The 17,739-nt window shown below is 38.6% G+C and overlaps 1 protein-coding gene across 1 annotated transcript in view; it reads right to left on the bottom strand.

Annotated features, from left to right (window-relative positions):
- Nucleotides 1–17,739, bottom strand: part of FBXL16 (F-box and leucine rich repeat protein 16) — a 194,386-nt gene that overhangs the window by 147,522 nt on the left and 29,125 nt on the right. The window lies entirely within an intron of this gene.

The raw sequence follows: 17,739 nt of genomic DNA, 5'->3' as shown, positions 1-17,739 counted from the left end.
AGATGGCAGACTGCAATCATCCCGATCAGATACGAACGGGATGATTGACACCCCCTGCTAGCGGCCGACTGGCCACGAATGTGCAGGGGGGCGGCATTGCACAAGCATTTCACAAGCATTGTGCAATGATAAATGCAGACAGCATATGCTGTCGACATTTAGCGATGTCGGGCAAACATGATTCGCTACAGCGAATGATGTCCATTTGCCATTTGATAAATTGGCCCCTATTGTCTACAGCTACACAAACTACAGCTGAAGAAAGAGTAATGCAAACTTGAACAATGCATACTCAAGGCCCAACATACAACAGGGGTGGTTCCGGAACACGGTCAAAACCACTGGTCGTAGCAGAGACAACAAATGTGAAAAACATGAAAAAACTGCTTTCCTACACACCCGGAGTGCCGTAGCAGGCGGGAGATCAGGCCAAAAGTATCATGGAGAAGCACACAAAATTGCAGGCACTGCTAGGTTAGAGAAAAATAAAAATCCATTTATTACAAACATTAAAATATTGAGCACCCAGACAAGGTACAAACAAAAAAGGACTGTCTTACGCGTTTCGCGCCCACTAGTGGCGCTTAATCATAGACTGCAGGAGTGGGGCGAAAGGAACCAATTTATACCAAAGGCAGTAATTGATCAACCCTTTGCAAACCACACCAAATGCTAAATACATATACAGTGCAAATTAAAAATACAATATAGCTCTACAAGAATTATAAACACAGAGAGATGATGATACAAGATAACAAATGTATGCATATATAAAAACATATTTTTAAATACATGTTGTAAATTCATGTTATAAATATGTATTAAAAAACAATACTTGCAAAAGTTGAAGGCTAATACAATGACAGAGTAGCAACAGCAGCAATTGATATCAAACAGTCATGCAGTCATATAGCCATATATCCATATAATGGAAGCTGGAACCTGTGAAGGATTAAATATACACAAAGAATCAACTATATGGCCCCAATTTATCAAAGGTCTTGCGGACCTGATTCGCAGTGTCGGATCAGGTCCGCAAGACCTCGCTAAATGCGGAGAGCAATACGGTCTCCGCATTTAACATTGCACCAGCAGCTCACAAGAGCTGCTAGTGCAACGCCGCCCCCTGCTGACTCGCGGCCAATCGGCCGCCAGCAGGGAGGTGTCAATCAACCCGATCGTATTCGATTGGGTTGATTTCCGGTGATTCTCTGAGCAGGCGGACAGGGTTATGGAGCAGCGGTCTTTAGACCGCTGCTTCATAAGTTGTGTTTCTGGCGAGTCTGAAGACTCGCCAGAAACACGGCCCTTCAAGCTCCATACGGAGCTTGATAAATGGGCCTGTTTGTAATCAAAATCTTAATATATTCAAGAAGATAATTAAGCCAGGAATAATTAAATACAAAGCATAATTTTAAATGAGTGCAAAAGCATGAACCCAGTTAATAAACTAGCATATTGCATAATGCATGATTAATTATCAATAAAATAGCTAATATCAAATTCTTTATTTATACCCAATGGGGTTTTAGTTTTAAGCTTAAGAATCCAGAATAGTTCTCTCTTATCCAGAATCTTATTTTTATTCCCTCCTCTCATAGGTATACGTGCTAAGTCAATGACTTGAACTGCCATGTTGGCTATATTAGTAAAATGAATGCCACTGAATGCCACTGAAATGACTGGCAACTGCAGACTCCTTAATGTAATTTTTTACATCCCTGGAATGTTCCCCTACTCTTTTTCTTAATTCTCTAGAGCTTTGACCTACATATTTTTGCAAGTATTGATAATAATTAACAAATGCACAACGACAACACAAAGCAATAGCACTTAGTCTAAACTCTAACTGAGTAATATATTTATTTCTGACAAGTTTTAAAGTTATGTCTATTTCAACTTCCCTTCTATCATGTGACAGCCATCAGCCAATCACAAAAGGGTGCATATACGTATATGATGTCAGTTCTTACACATGCTCAGTAGAAGCTAGTGACACAAAAAGTGCACATATAAAAAGATTGTGAACATTTTGTTAATGGAGGTAAATTGTAAAGTTGTTTACAATTGCATGCTACTGTCCCTTTAATGTCCCCAAGTCATTTACATTATTTTGTTATTGAGAGTGACAAGCAGTTTAGAAATAGACTGATTAATGATTTTAAAATATTATATTAGCCTAAAGTCTTTTATTTGCTGAACTAGGTAGAGAAGCAGTGGTCTTATAAGTAAAGACAAGTCTGTGACTGTGTGACAAGCAGTTTAGAAATGGAATGGTTAATGATTTAAAAATATATTTGCCTAAGGCCAGACTATTTCTAAACTGCTTGACATACAGTCACAGACTTGTATTTATTTATAAGACCACTGCTTCCTAGTTCAGCAGATAAAAGGCTTTAGGCTAATATAATATTTTAAAATCATTTATCAGTCCAATACATTTTTATATATGCACAGTATATATCAACACTTAAGCACCTCATTACAAAAGGTCTGCACACACAATACATGTTTATATATGCACAGTATATATCAGCACTTAAACACCTCATTACAAAAGGTCTGCACACACAATACATGTTTATATATGCACAGTATATGTCCTCATCCCCCCTGCAATAAACGAGGCCCCCAGCCCCCTTGTAATAAATGATTCCCCCAGCAATAAATGATTCCCCCACTCCCCCTGCAATAAAATTATGCATTCAACCCCCCTGTAATAAATTATGCCCCCAGCCCCCCCTATAATAAATGATGCCCCCAGCAATAAATGATTCCCCCAGCCCCCTACATAAAATGATGCCCCTAGCCCACCTGCAATAAATGATTCTCCCAGCCCCCTGCAATACAATGATGCTCCAGCCATAAATGATACCCCCAGCCTCCTTGCAATAAATGATTCCCCCAGCCCCCTGCAATAAAACGATGCCCCCAGCCATAAATGATGCCCCAACCCCCTGCAATAAATGATGCCCTAGGCCCCCTGTAATAAGTTATGCCACCAGCAATAAAATGATGCCCACAGCCAAAAATGATGCCCCCAGCCCATCTACAATAAAATAATGCCCCCAGCCCACTGCAATAAAATGATGACCCCAGCACCCCTGCAATAAAATGATTCTCCCAGCCCCCCTGTAATAAATGATTCCCCCAGCCCTCCAGCAATTAATGATTCCCCCAGCCCCCTGCCATAAATGATGCCCTCAGCCCCCATGTAATAAATTATTCTCCCAGCCACCTGTAATAAATTATGCCCCCAGCAATAAATGACTCCGCAGCCCCCCTGCTATAAAATGATGTCCCCAGCCCACTGCAATAAAATTATGACCCCCAACAATAAAATGATGCCCCCAGCACCCCTGCAATAAAATGATGCTCCCAGCAATAACAAATGATGCCCCCAGCACCCCTGCAATAAAATAATGCCCCCAACAATAAAATGATGCTGAGCCCCCTGCAATAAATGATGCCTACAGTCCTACTGCAATAAAGGATGCCCCCTGCAATAAAATGAAGCCCCCTGCAATAAAATGATGTCCCCAACAAAAATATGATGCTCCCAGCCCCCCTGCAATAAAATGATGCCCCCAACAAAATATGATGCCCCCAACCGTCCTGCAATAAAATGATGCCCTCAGCCATAAATTATGCCCTCAGCCCGCCTGCAATAAATTATGCCCCAAGCCCTCTTGTAATAAATTATGCCCCAGCCCCCCAGCAATAAATGATACCCCCAGCCCCCCTGCAATAAAATTATGTCCCCAGCAATAAAATGATGCCCCCAGCACCCCTGCAATAAAATGATGCTCCCAGCAATAAAATGATGCCGCCAGCCCCATGCAATAAAATGATGCCCTGAGCCCCCTGCAATAAATGATGCCCACAGCCCTACTGCAATAAATGATGCCCCTGCAATAAAATGAAGCCTCCCTGCAATAAAATGATGCCCCCAACAAAAAATATGATGCTCCCAGCCAGCCCCCTGCAATAAAATGATGTCCCCAACAAAAATGTGATGCCCCCAGCCCCCTTGCAATAAAATGATGCCCCCAGCAATAAAATGATGCCCCCAGCCCCCCTGCAATAAATTATGCCCCAAGCCCCCCTGCAATAAAATGATGCCCCCAACAAAAATATGATGCTCCCAGCCCCCTGCAATAAAATGATGGCCCCACCCCCCCTGCAATAAAATGATGCCCCCAACAAAAGTATGATGCCCCAACCCCCTGCAATAAAATGATGCCCCCAACAAAAATATGATGCCCCCAGCCCCCTGCAATAAAATGATGCCCCCAGCCATAAATGACGCCCTCAGCCCCTGCAATAAATGATGCCCCCAGCCCCTGTAATAAATTATGCCCCCATAAATTAATGATAACCCCAGCCCCCTGCAATAAAATGATGATCCCAGCCATAAATGATGCCCCCAGCTCCCCTGCAATAAAGTGATGTCCCCAGCCCCCTGCAATAAAATGATGCCCCCAGCAATAAAATGATGCCCCCAGCCCCCCTGCAATAAAATTAGGCCCTGAGCCCCCTGCAATAAATGATGCCCCCTGCAATAAAATGAAGCCCCCTTGCAATAAAATGATGCCCCCAGCCCCCCTGCAATAAATTATGCCCCAGCCCTCCTGCAATAAAATGATGCCCCCAACAAAAATATCATGCCCCCAGCTCCCCTGCAATAAAATTATGCCCTAGCCCCCTGCAATAAATTATGCCCCCTGCAATAAAATGATGCCCCCAGCAAAAAAATTATGCCTGGAAGTCCTCTCTGGTGCTCCCTTGCATGCGCTGGGAGCCAATCAGCGCCGGTCACGTTTTCCTGGTGCTGTCAATCACCAGGAGAACATGACTGTATCTGATTGGCTACCAAGCTAGGAGGCAGCAAGAGGGCTGCCTCCTATTGTTCCCTATTGTCAGTGATGATATTTTATCAACCAATAGGTGGCGCTTCAGCACGGCTAATGCTATAACCCATGTAGCACAATGGAGAGAAGCGGTCCTGTACGCTGCCTCTACATAGCGTTACATGGAGGACGAAATGGTGAATTTTTTATTTATTTTTTACTATTTTTTTTTACATTTTATTACATTTAATTAAACTTCCTCCCCATATGGCAGGGGAGGCACATATGGACATTGTTTATTGTTGACAAACCTTGCCAGCCTTAACAATCTCTGAATTATCTGCTTAAAGGGACATTAAACTGCTGGGCACAACTACTCTAGGATGGTTACTACTGACTATGTTATTGCATTTCATCCTGTTCCTGCAGCTCTTTTCAAATCCCCTCTACTGTTTTAATAGCTTAAAGGTGCCAGATACTAAAGCTCCGTCTCTTTGTACTGGGGGCTGCCATCTGGGAGCTCAGGTATTCTCTCAGCCTATGCACACATTTACAGATCGGTCATATTGCCCTTTTTTTACAGCTGTATAATGTGCCTCAGGTTAAGGTGCATGTTACAAAGCAGGAGCTGTATATTTTTGCTGCTCTATTTTATTGTTGAGTGTTTTTTTTTAAATATAGTTTGGGTAATCGTACGACTGTATAAAAATGCAAAAATGTAAAGCTCACATGATGTATCATGCACACTAACCTGAATCACATTATACAGCTGTAAAAAAGTGGATAATATTACTGATGTCAGTGTGTACTGCTTCTGTCACAGGGTGTGAGAATACCTGAGCTCAAAGATGGCAGCCGCCAGTACAAAGAGGCGGAGCTTCAGGATCTGGCACCTTTAAGCTATTAAAACAGGAGAACTGATTTGTAAAGAGCTACAGGAACAGAAATACAATAACATATTGAATAGTTAATATTCCTTTGTAGCTGTGCAGTGCAGTTTAATGTACCTTTAAAGGGACACTGTACCCATTTTTTTTCTTTTGTGATTTAGATAGAGCATGCAATTTTAAGCAACTTTCTAATTTACTCCTATTATCTAATTTTATTCATTCTCTTGGTATGTTTATTTGAAAAGCAAGAATGTAAGTTTAGATGCCGGACCATTTTTAGTGAACAACCTGGGTTGTCCTTGCTGATTGGACAGTGCCAATAAAAAAATGCTGTCCATGGTTCTAAACCAAAAATTTGCTGGCTCCTTAGCTTAGATGCCTTCTTTTTCAAATAAAGATAGCAAAACAACGAAGAAAAATTGTTAATAGAAGTAAATTATAAAGTTGCTTAAAATTGCATGCTCTATCTGAATCATGAAAGATTGGGTTCAGTGTCCCTTTAAGTTGCTGACCAGAACATTGCTAATTATTGCCAACCTTGTTTGCTTGATCATTCTCTACTTTTGGATGCAGCAGTATTATCTACCTTTGGAGTCCTTAAAGGGACATTACACACTAAATAAATGCTAGATAGAATGATGCATTCAAAGAAAAGATGTCTGAGAATAACATGTAGATGTATTTTTTTAAAGTTTCATTAGTTGTTTAAACATTGACAAAATAACTGTAAAGTTTTAGTGTCTATAAAACAATGGGAGCTGCCATGTTGTAACTTAGGTTACCTTCTCTGCTGTTGCCAAACAGAGACAGTAATAAACAGGTACTAGAGTGTACAGCCAATGGCTGAGTGTTCTATACTTCTATTTCTAACAGGAACTGAAAAGCTCACAATTTCAGAATTGAATTACAGGATTAGGGGACAAAATTAAAGTATATTGCAAAGTTGTTAATTTTTTATATATGATTTATCATTTTATAACACCATCTTAAAGTGTTTAATGTCCCTTAAAATGTGTATTCTTCCACTGAAGTCTGCCTAGTGCTCACAGTTACTATTCCTTTTCTTAACAGATACCTGGTTCTTGAACAACGTCAAACCCTATGGGTAATGTCCTGGGTTGTATTCAGTGTGCTAATATTTTTTATCACACCCTAGCCTTTGGGTCTAATTCAGGACTGATATTCTTCTTCACCAACATTTGTATTCTGTAAAATTGACTTTATTTTAGCTTCAAAGAAAAAAAATAGAGAGTGCAGCTATAATAATTTCAAACAATTAAACTAATTTCAAATACGGGGGGGCGGAGCCAACTACAGAAGCGATAGGACGTATACATCTTAAGCTCCTGCAAAATCTTCAAATATTCAGCTTATGGAACATTTAATTTATTTTCTTTAACTTAACACTAGAGTCCATTTCTTATAAGGGAGAAAGCAACCTTTCTACAACTTTATTTAGTGCGATCTCAAGCATCTATTTTGACACCTGTACAGCGACAACCTAACTGATAGCTCCACGTGGCAGCAGTGATTACCTGATATATAGCCATAATCCAGCTTCCAGGATCTGACACTCGTACTTAGAGATCAGTGTGATGAAGCGGCTAATCCTCTATCTAAAATGGCGGCTCCTACAGATCCCGACAAGAGCGATGAGACCTCACAGATTAATAACAGAACTCCAATTTCAGTGCTAGAACTGCAGCGGACCTACATAGATTCTTCTACACAAGAACCACATCTTGGCACAAAGGGGAGCCTTGCAGTCGAGAGGGGTCCAGTCTCATTTGAGCCAGTTAGAGAGGAGCTGTGTGTTGGGGACAGAACGTTGCGGATCGCTACTATCTCACTGCTGGCAGGTGACTTATGCTTTTTACCAGAGAGCTGGATTGCGGACTACAACTCAGCTCTGGACACCATGCAGGTTGATGAATTGCGGAGACTGCCCATTGTAGCAGAGTCATCACAGGGTGATTGCCATATAGCTTTCATGCTACAAGATAGTCTGCATGCGATCTCAAACTCTCAACCCTGGAGCTCAGAGTTACTACCAGGAGACTTACAACTCAAAGCCACAGTCTTAGCCGATTGTCATGCTATAAGGAATTTAACTATTATTTGTTATGTTAATGACTTATGGTCCTCACTAGAGCCCACTTATACACTTTTCAGGGTTCCGGTTCCCCCAGCCGAGTTTTTGCCTCATTCAGAGACTCGGGAGCAGTTACCTGACAATGTGCCATGGTTCATTTGCTGTAATGGATTGAAGAGAGGTGTGGGATAAAGTCATGATGATTTTAAGTGCATCAATACTCAATTTAACCCATTGTGTTATATGGTCCTCCCAGTTTGATCTCCCTTACTAAACATTTGCCTTCTGAAGTTATTTTATATTCAACTTTTGTCATTAGGTTTACGGAATACATATACTTATTTTATAATGTGTCTTGTTTTATATGGTAGTGGTTGGCTCATGAAAAAAGAGGTCATTTCTACCCCTGCACAGGCTATTTTTTCATAATTTTCATTACCTCTATATCATTATTTAACATAAGTACTTGAAATACACAATTTTTGTCTTTTGTACTAGGCTTTAATACTGTTTTGTATTTTGTATTTAACCTGTGCTGTTGGATCACTGTATGTTATATAATTATTAAATCTATTAAACAAAAAAAGGGGGGCTGTGGACTGGCCGTTAGCAGCTCAGACAGGTGGATGAAGAAAATAGCTACAGCCATTGCTTCTGTTACTGAGCTTGTATACTACATTTGTAGTGGGCACTTGCTAAAGATTAATGCGGTGGCAAATCCCACTACAGTAGCTTATGCCTAACAGAAAGTTTCCTGACTATGGATCTCCTGTTATTTTGTGTTGTTCTTATCCTTATCTGCCCCCAGTTACCTAGAAGAATATGTTCTAGGTTTTATTGTCACAAGTATTACTTCTAGCCTAATATTTGCTGATTTAGATTTAGCAAACTTGTTATTTTACAGATCATTCTTACCACACTTCTACCAGACAAACCAGTCAGTGTTTGGTTTAGAGCTTTATTTTCAATCATACTCAACCTCCCTTGCTAGACACTTAAAGGGACAGTCTACTCCAGAATTTGTATTGCTTAAAAAGGTGGATAATCCTTTTATTGACGATTCCCCAGTTTTGCAACACGGTTATATTAATATACTTTAAACATATGTGATTACCTTGTATCTAAGCCCCTTATTTGACAGACATGCATTTTATCCAATCAGTGCTGACTCATAAATCACTCCATAGGAGTGAGCACAATCTATATGGCACACATATCCTAGCAGTGTCTTACCGTGAAAAAAAAAGTGTAGCTTTCAACCAGGAATACCAAAAGAACAAAGCAAATTTGATGATACAAGTAAATTGGGAAGTTATTTAAAATTGCATGCCCTTGGGTCTGAGTTCCGGGGGAGGAGCTAGTGTGCAAGGCCAGGTGAGCACCTGCTCTTCATTCCCCTTCAAGCCGTTGGCGGCAGTTATCCGCGCCGAAAGCCCTAGACCTGGGGCGGCTTGTTTAGCTCGTCTTCAAACGCTACCGGAGCTCCACTAAGTGCATTACCACCGCACTTGTGTCATTTATCACTAAGGCCTGAATAGACTGCTTGCTTCTGTTCCCGGCTCACCTGAAGCTGTCAACATTGATACCCTGACCAGTTACATTCAGAGTCCGGAGTAAAAATACCCTGGTGAACAATTTCTTTTCTTTCCCCTTTTCCACGGAAATTTCGAGAGGGGGGCAAAAACAATTCTCTCTGACGGGATCAACTTTAATCTGAGCTTACCTTGGCAACGGTGAACACTGATACACTTGGCTGCACTCACGGAGCATAGTGGATCAGATCTGCTTCGTTTGCATTGCAGAGACATCGGAGATATTGACGGATGGAAGAGGTGAACGGATACAACTGGTAACAGCTTCTACCTGGTTAGAAGATACCTATCTGGGACACATATTGGATATCCCGGGTTTTCCTCTGTGGCGGGCCTCCTTTCACCTGCTTGACGAGCCGGGCTGCGCTCCTCCCCCCCCACCGATGCTGCGAGAGGGGGAGTTATCAGGATTGCTGTTCGCACACAGAGGCTTGAACACGCTGTATGCCTGGCTCGCTTCTCTTTGCCCGCCCCGTGAGGTGCCTTACTTGCTGGAGGACCTGGATTCCTCCTCCTGAAACCTGTCACTGGAGTGTCTAACCTCGCTCCTTGTCCCCCCCTCCCACCGATGCTGCGAGAGGGGGGCACTTGTAATCTGATTTCGCAGGAACCAAGGTAAGCCCAGCTAAGCCCCCATAGAGGTGCGAGAACTGATACCATCCTTTTTCTTATAGTGGGCAAAAAAAAAAAAATTTTCACAAATATCTGCACAGTTAGCCTCGGCTTTTGAGTAGAAATGAGCCCATACTGCTATACAGCTACCTCCCCTCACTCTTCGCTAGAAGCGGACTGAAACAGAAGAAAATTGTACCTGTTTACAAGGCAATCAAACAGCCGTTAACATTTGCAACCAATCTGACTTTTTTGGCACCATTGAGACTATTGGTTTTCTCTATTTGCATTTTGTATGGGACTTAAAAACATTCTAGTTGAGGATCTTCACCCATTACACACCACCCATAACAAGTGATTCTACCCAGAACTTCCTTAATAGCTTGAGAGTGAACAGGGGAAAACCTTTCAGGGTAGTTTAAACTGCTTGTCTATGCTAATGAATTCCTTGAAACATTGAATAGGCATATGTAATGATTACAAAGGTTACCATTGGAACTGCTCTTTATTAAGTAACAAATTGTTGTGCAAAATAACATCTCGTTATCTATCCTATTGTTACTACTTTGCTAAAAAAGGAAGAAGGGAAGGGGAAATACAGATCAGGGACAAGAAGGGGGGAAAATAGTAGACTCAGTAGGCTGAATTTGATAAAAATATTTACCAAATGCAAAGATTACACTTTTGTTCCTAAAAGAGAAAAAATAAGTTATTCTAGAAAAACTGACGCATGATTAACAAATGTTTGCAAAAGGTTATGTTTAATGTATGATACAATTGAAACATTAGACATCCAAGCTTTAGTGTCCAATATATCTGACGCACTATCTCCAAAATTTGACTCCCTCAAATTAGAAATTAAACAGGACATTACGTCATTATCAAATGAATTTAAACAGTTCTCCGCTAGACTCTCAGAGGTGGAACAGAGAACCTCGGATTTGGAGGATTTAACACTGACTCAGAATTCTAAATTGGAGGTCCTAAATACCACCCTATTAAAAGTTCAGAGCAAATTAGAGGACTTAGAAAACCGTGCCCGGAGAAACAACTTTAGAGTTATAGGAGTTCCAGAAGACAAACAATATGAGGATTTGTACAAATTGTTAACAGTTACTATTCCTCAATTGTTAAAAATTCCACACTCCCAATCACAATTCATACTAGAGAGAGCGCATCGAATAGGTCCACATATCACTGATAAAGAACGTACAAGAACTAAACCCAGACCTATTATAGCGAAAGCCTTAAACTTCCAGGATAAAATTACACTTTTACACTACTATCGTAAACATCAGCCTATATATTTAGGAGAAGCAAAAATTATGATTTTCCAAGATTTCTCTGCAGAAACAGCTGCTAAAAGAAGAGAATTAGCCCCATTATGCACAAGACTAATAAACCATAATATAAGGGCTACGATAACCTACCCAGCTAGACTTAAGATCTCAGCAAATGATCAAAACTACTTCTTTGACTCAGCCAAAAATGCTGAGAAATTCTGTACTGAGACTTTTTCATCAGAAAATTTAGGTTTATGACTGCACAAGTTAGGATGCTCTGAATAATTATCAGTTAATAATTTAAGATGCATTATTTAGGGTCTATCAAGCGTTGTGATAATAATTGGGTTGGGAACAAAATAGGTTCCAGGGATAAGTTTTTTCCCCCATATTTTTTTTTTTCTCTCTGTTTTGTTTTGTTTTGTTCTGCTTTGTGTGGTTTTATTAAAAAAAAAATGCTATCTGCTTTTAAAGTGACCTCTTGGAACATAGGGGGCATCACATCACCTATTAAACGTAAATCAATCATCTTACAGTTAAGAAAAATAAACTCCGACATTGCCTTTTTGCAGGAGACCCATTTAAAAATGGAAGAAGTTCTTAAACTTAAAACCTCTTGGGTTAATGAAGTGCTAGCCTCTCCGAGTATTCAAAGGAAAGGAGGGGTAGCAATTCTACTGGGGAAAAGGCTTAAATATCAAGTTCTTCACACATTTGCGGACTCAGAGGGGAGATTCTTATTGGCAAAAATTAAAATATCTAATACAATATACACACTTTGTAATAATTATACCCCCAATATCTTTAGCTTTTCTTTCTGGGACACTCTCCAAGCTAAATTAATTACATATAGAGAAGGTTACCTAATTCTTGGAGGGGACCTAAACATGGCACCCCAATACCCCCTAGATAGATTAAGGCACAAAAGCGTTTTTCTTAGAACCAAAAGAGATAATCTAGAAACAAAAATGTACCTCAGACTATACCAGATTCTTGGAGTTAGAGACATCTGGAGAATTCAGAACCCGGACTCCAGGGAATTTTCTTGCATCTCCAAGGCACACAAGTCTTTATCAAGAATAGACGTAATTCTTCTAGATGAAAGGCTTTGTGCATCAAGACTGTCCACTGGAATTCTTCCTATTTGCATCTCAGATCATGCCCCGATTTTTCTAGAGCTTTACACCAATAACGTTATTCCAAGATATTCCAGGTTCTATTTTCCAACATACTTAGCATCTGATCTTAAATTTAAAAATTGGCTTATTTCTAAATTCCAAGAATTTATTTCTTTTAATCAGGATTATGTTAACCGCCCAATCATCTTCTGGGAGGCAGCCAAGGCGGTACTAAGGGGGGAGATCTTAGCCTATACCATTAATAGGACAAAGAAATTTAAACATAGGGAAAAAGAAATCTTAAAATCTATTTCTAACTCATATAACTCATATCTTTTAGATAAATCTTCAAGAAATTGGCTAAAATATATTCAAGCATTAAAGACAAGGGATGCCTTTCTGTTATACAAGACTACTCAGAGGGACTTGAAATTTCAAGCAAAACTATACAGATATGGAAGCAAAACTGGAAAAATCTTGGCAAGATTAGTAAAAACTAATAAATCTCCCTCACTAATAGAATCTTTACAGTCAGAAGGGAAAACTATAACGTCCTCAGAAGAAATCATTGAGGTCTTTACAAAATATTATCAGGATCTATATTCTTTGAAACATTCAAATTTTCCTGAGCAAAGATCATTTTGGGAAAAGATTGATTTTTGCACGTTATCTCCTGATCTAATTGAACCTCTTAATAGCCCCATATCTGAAATAGAGATCTCTAGAGCAATTCAAGAACTGGCCCTAAATAAAGCTTCAGGCCCTGATGGCCTTCCTAATGAATTTTACAAAATATTATCAATGGTAATTTCACCATATCTCTCTTCGGTCTATAATGATATATATATAAAGGGTATCAATCCACCAATTACTTTTGCAGCATCATACACCACTCTAATTCTTAAACCAAGAAAAGAGCCGGATAAAATGAATCTTATAGGCGCATAGCATTGCTCAATGTGGACTACAAAATAATGGCTTCAATTTTAGCCTCAAGGCTCCAGTTACTTCTTCCTAAGGTTATCCATAAGGATCAAGCAGGATTTTTACTTAATCCAAACTCCTCAGCAAAGATAAGGGAACTCTTTTTAACCATAGATTATTTTTCCAGAGAGGGGAGAGGGGAGGGGGGTAGAGGGGACACCCTGGATGCTGCAATAATTTCAATTGATGCTGAAAAAGCCTTTGACTCAGTTCATTTCGATCACCTTACTCATTCTCTTCAGCAATTTGGTTTTACTGGTAATTTTCTCAGTTATGTCAACAACCTTCATAAATCCGCCTCCACTAGGATGATAGTTAATGGCACACTCTCTTCTGATATCTATCTCAAGAGAGGAACTCGTCAGGGGTGCCCCCTTTCCCCCCTTCTCTTCGACATTTCTATCGAACCCTTGGCCATATATGTTAGACAATATCTTGACGGTATTAAGATTGGTAAGAAGGAGATGAAAATCGCACTTTACGCTGATGACATCTTAATTTACATCTCCGATACTCGTATTAATATCCCGAAATTACTATCAATTATTAAACAATTCGGTTCCTTTTCAGGTTATAAAGTAAACACATCTAAATCTGAGCTTATATGGATCAAGCAACCAAAGGACCCCCCCCACGGATATGCCATTTAAAATAGTGGCTGATTTCTTCACTTATCTTGGCATTATAATATCTTCCAACCCTGAAGAGTGGTATAAACTTAATATACCTCCAGTGTCGAATAAAATTAAGGAGGACTTAAAAAAGTGGCAAAGTATTCCCCTTTCCCTTTCGGGTCGAATTGCTCTTTAAAAAAAGGTATGTCTTCCGAAACCACTCTACGTGTTACAAAATACCCCCGTGATTCTTAAGGGAAAAGACATCCTTCATCATAATATGGTGTTGAGGAAATTTATTTGGCAAAACAAGAAGCCTAGAATTTCTCTACTTAAACTCTCTCTCCCTAGAAAATATGCAGGATTGGCTCTGCCAGACATTAAATTATACAATTATGCTTTTATGGCTCGTTTGATTATGGACTGGATATTTGAGAAGGATTATGTCACGAATAATGAACTTGAAAAAAGCATAGTAAATCCTTTTGCTCCTTCAGCAATTATCCACTGCACCGCCACCTCTCTCCCTAGTGAACTAAAAAAATTGAAGACCATGTTTATTCCATTGCAGGCCTGGTGGAAAGTCTGTAAACTCCTTAAAATAAAGCATAAAGTATCCAAGTTTATTACTCTAACCGGTAAACCTCTCTTTCAAGCAGGAATTCAATCATCCTTATTCCAAAAATGGAAAGCCTTGGGGTTAAATAACATCTCTCAATTATTAGACTTGGAGAGAAAATGTATAAAGACTTTTGTTTCGTTAAGGGAGGAGTTTAATCTTTCCCATAAAGAATTTTTCGCATACCTACAAGCAAGGCATTTTGCTATGAGCCTTGTGGACGAATTCGGTTGGAATTGGACAATGGGACCCATAGAGAAGTGGCTAACATTAGCTAAAAATGGCCTTACGTCAATTTCCCCCATTTATCTAGATTTAAGCTCCTTAAAAGGAGATCTTAATCTGGAAAACAACTCTACCAAATGGGGGGCAATCTTGCAACAAAATTTGAAGGACAGTAAAATAATCGAATTCTCAATTGCTGAGGTTTCACGAACCACTCTTTCTTCCTCTTGGAGAGAATCTCATCTAAAACTCCTATCTAGGACCTTTTTCACTCCTGAGAAAGGCTCTAGATGCAGAAGTCTAGATTTTAATTGTTGCCCCAGATGTTCGTTCCCTGCGGCTAATCTCATACATATGATCTGGGAATGCCCAGTTATCCATCAATTTTGGATGAAAGTTCAATTTTGGCTTAAAACAATGGGGATCTCCCCTCTGACTCTGCTACCACCAGACATTGTATTTCTTTGAAAAGAACCGGAAGGCCAAACTGCAAATACTAAAATCATTAATTTAGTCATATTAGCTGCACGATACCTGATTTTTAAAAAATGGAAATGTAGGGCAACCCCCAGTATCCAAGAGGTCAAAAGCTGTCTCAAAAAACAATGTATTCTGGAACAAATTGACACTAATCTAAATGATGAAAATGATGTTATTAAATTCTTTGGAAAGTGGTCAATCTTTATCCGGAATCTATCACCATCTGAAATTGAATACATAATATACCCATTTAGAAATACAGAACTGGTATTACTTGGCTTATGGCAATAACTTATTGCAGATACTTGGAGCTCTTCAACCCCTCCCTCCTTTTTTTTTTTTTTTCTCCTGTTTGTTTGGTTATTCCCCCGGTTGCTTCGCTTCTTCAACTATCTGGGGGATAATTTAGTGATTAAATGAAAGAAGATGGGGGGGAAAAAGGGGAAAAAAAAGGAAAAGAAAAAGCCAACAATAGGTGTACATAGAAAATAAATAGTAGATCGCATAGACGTGTAAATGGAAAATTCCTTTATTTTCTCCTTTGTTTTTTGTTTTTTTGAATTTTGAATGTTTGAATCACCAAAAAAAAACAAAAAAAAAACGGAAGGTATAACAAGCATTGTTATAGTAAATTACCACATGATGTTTGCTACTCTGAATATTTATATGAAACTGTACTATGTATATTTGTATTGAGACACCTTTGTTGGATATAAATAAAAATAATAAAAAAAAAATTGCATGCCCTTTCTGAATCGTGAAAGTTTAGTTTTGACTAGACTATCCCTTTAATCATCCTGGACTCAGACATTTACCCACCCTTTAAAAATAGACTATAAAATTAAAAAAATATAAGCTGTTTTTTTTTTTTAAAAAAATGCTGCCAAATGTATTTTCTAATGGTTTAGAATAGGTTAATAAGGGGCCTTATTGTTCAGCATTGAATGAGTTGGAGGAAGGTAATTTTATAAATAACTACAAACGTATATTTAAATTGGATTTATATTCCTCTAGCTTTGAAAAACACTTATTTGACTGTGTTAATCCACAAAAAAAGCTCATAGAGATAATTATAATATAGCACTATGTTAGAGATAAAAACCTAATAAATCTGCAACACGCTAAGTATTATATTTAAAGGGACATGAAACACAAAAATGTTCTTACATGGTTCAGATAGAGAATACAATTTTAAGCAACATTCCAATGTACTTCTGATATCTATTTTGCTTCATTCTTTAGGTATCCTTTGTTGAAGAAATATCAATGCACATGGGTGAGCCAAAAACACGAGGCATCTATGTGAAACCACTATTTAGCAGCTCTGAGCCTTTTAACATATGCTTTTCAATAAAGGATATCAAAAGAATGAAGCAAATTACATAACAGAAGTATACTGGGAAGTTGTTTAAAATTAATTGCACGCTCTTTCTGAATCATGAAAGAAAAAATTTGGGCTTCATGTCCCTTTAACTTTTTAAATTGAATTAATCTAGGAGAGAGAGGGATCTTGCAATAGAGTATGCCAATATCTTCCAGCATTTAAAAGGCGAGGAGACACTGGGCAACTTCATCATTAAACACTGCAGTGTCACCAGTTATTCTATGCAGCTGATTCACTAAAGAATAGAAAAAATTAGTGATCTTTAGTAAACAGAGATCTTAGTGAATCAGTTGAATTGCAATTCCCAGTATTCACTACAGGAAGCAAATTTCTCAGGATGTTGTTAATCTGAAGTCACAGAAAAAAGTTATAAAGTATTTTTTTTATTGCTTAGTTGCCATTGTCATAGCTAGACTAAATATATAGTATATTATACAGCTAATCTGTTCATGAAATATTTCCAGCAACTGAGATGGAACTGTTTCTAATATTATCTCAAATATTATCTTAAATAGAACAAGATTATTTTTGTTTTGTCTAAGAAAGGTTATATGCTTGAACATTAATTAAATGGTTACATTTTGATTTTCAAATATTTAGACTCTCAATAGATGAAGAAATCTGCCTGAAATGTAACAAATTTCTCATCCAATTACTATTAAATTTCAAGTACAGTAAATTGTTTCAGTATCTTTTGAGTTACTTGTGTGAGAAATATATATATATTTTTTAATGGAGATAATTCATAGATAACTGTTGCACTAATCTTCATGTATTTGTCTTGGTTTGGAAAAAAGCCTTAATTACATATGACTTTTTCAGTGGCTATGCTAAAAACACTGGTACTTAAAGAGACATGAAACCCAAGTTTTTTCTTTCATGATTTAGAAAGAGCTTACAATTTTAAACAACTTTCCAATTTACTTCAATTATCTACAGTAATTTACTTAATTCTCTTGATATCCTTTGTTGAAGAGCATATCTAGATAGACTCAG

The sequence above is a fragment of the Bombina bombina genome, chromosome 11 (genome assembly GCF_027579735.1).
Source record: "Bombina bombina isolate aBomBom1 chromosome 11, aBomBom1.pri, whole genome shotgun sequence".
Taxonomy (NCBI): Eukaryota; Metazoa; Chordata; class Amphibia; order Anura; family Bombinatoridae; genus Bombina; species Bombina bombina.
Note: the sequence above shows the minus strand (reverse complement) of the source record. Positions and strands in the feature narration are given on the sequence as shown.